The sequence below is a fragment of the Mustela putorius genome, unplaced genomic scaffold (genome assembly GCF_011764305.1).
Source record: "Mustela putorius furo isolate JIRA1106 unplaced genomic scaffold, ASM1176430v1.1 tig00002065_pilon_pilon_pilon, whole genome shotgun sequence".
Lineage (NCBI taxonomy): Eukaryota > Metazoa > Chordata > Mammalia > Carnivora > Mustelidae > Mustela > Mustela putorius.
The window spans coordinates 17,187-18,817 of record NW_025421939.1 but is presented as its reverse complement, the minus strand read 5'-3'; the positions used below and the strand labels follow the sequence as shown (position 1 = coordinate 18,817).

The 1,631-nt window shown below is 36.4% G+C and overlaps 1 non-coding gene across 1 annotated transcript; it reads right to left on the bottom strand.

Moving 5' to 3' along the window:
- Window positions 1-1,230: 1,230 nt before the first annotated feature.
- LOC123394235 lies at window positions 1,231-1,337 on the bottom strand. Its single transcript, XR_006608976.1, has one exon. It is a non-coding gene; the product is annotated as a U6 spliceosomal RNA (small nuclear RNA).
- Between the last annotated feature and the right edge of the window lie 294 nt (window positions 1,338-1,631).

Below are 1,631 nucleotides of genomic sequence, written 5' to 3'. Positions count from 1 at the left end.
ATACATTAAACTCTATCTCTGGTTTCTACCTCATTGACCTAGCTCTAATCTTGAATATTATCCTTCTTATGTGTGGAGTTTGTTTATTTTGTTGTTGATTCTTCATTTCTTTAAGGTGTAGACACAGCTGCTATGTTCTGGATTTTTCCATTTTTTTTTTTTTTTTTTGAGGTAGGCTTGGATGGCTTTGTATTTCCCCCTTAGGACCACATTTGCTGTATCCCATAGGTTGTGGACCGAAGCACCTTCATTCTCATTGGTTTCCATCTTCTTTGATATCCTGGTTGATCCAAGCATTCTTAAGCAAGGTGGTCTTTAGCTTCCAGGTGATTGAGTTCCTTCTGAACTTTTTCTTGTGATTGAGCTCCAGTATCAAAGCATTGTGATCTGAGAATATGCAAGGAATAATCCAAGTCTTTTGGTATCGGTTGAGTCCTGATTTTGACCCAATATTTTGTCTATTCTTGAAAAGGTTCATGTGCACATGAGAAGATTGAGTATTCTGTTGTTTTAGGGTAGAATGTTCTGTATATATCTATGAGGTCCATCTGGTCCAGTATGTCATTCAGTGCTCTTATTTCTTTATTGATTTTCTGCTTCATTGATCTATTTCTGAGAGAGGCATGTTAAGATCTCCTACTATTAATGTATTTATATCAATATGATTCTTTGTCATGATTAACAGTTTTCTTATGTAGTTGGCTACTCTCATATTGGGGGCATAGATATTTACAATTGTTAGATCATGTTGGTGGATAGTCCCTTTAAAAATGATGTAGTGTCCTTCTGTATCTCTAACTACAGTCTTTAGTTTAAAATCTAATTTATCTGATAGTAGAATCGCTACCCAAGCCTTCTTTTGAGGCCCATTGGCATGAAAGATGCTTCTCCATCCTTCATTTTCAGTGGGCATATTTATAGGTTCAAAATGGGTCTTTTGTAGATAACATTTGGATGAGTCCTGTCGTTTTATCCAATCTGCAACCCTGTGCTGTTTTATGGGCTAATTTTGGCCCTTCACCTTGAGAGTGATTATGGATAGATACCTTTTTAATGACATCATGTTACATTTGAAGTCTTTCTTTCTGTAGATTGTCTCTATATTTCTGTTCAATGCTATTAGTAGGATTTTTCCTCTTTTATAGAACCCACCTTGATATTTCTTGCAGTGTCGGCTTGGTGTTTGCATAGATTTTTAAGCCTTGCCAGTCTTGGAAAATCTTTATCTCTAAAAATATGGAACACTTCACGAATTTGTGTGTCATCCTTGTGCAGGGACCTTGCTAATTTTCTCTGTATCATTCTAATTTTAGTATATGTGCTGCCAAAGTGAGCACTGGGGCATAGGCATTTACATTTGTTAGATCATCTTGGTGGATAGTCCCTTTAAGGATTATGTAGTGTCCTTCTGTGTCTCTGACCACAGCCTTTAGATTAAAATCTAATTTTTCTTATATAATAATCACTACCCAAGCCATCTTTTGTGGCCTATTGGTATGAAAAATGCTTCTCCATCCCTTCACGTTCAGTCTGGGTGTATCTTTAGGTTCAAAATTGGTCTCTTGTAGACACCATATGAATGGGTCTTGTCGTTTTATCCAATTTGCAACCATGTGTCATTTTATAGGCAC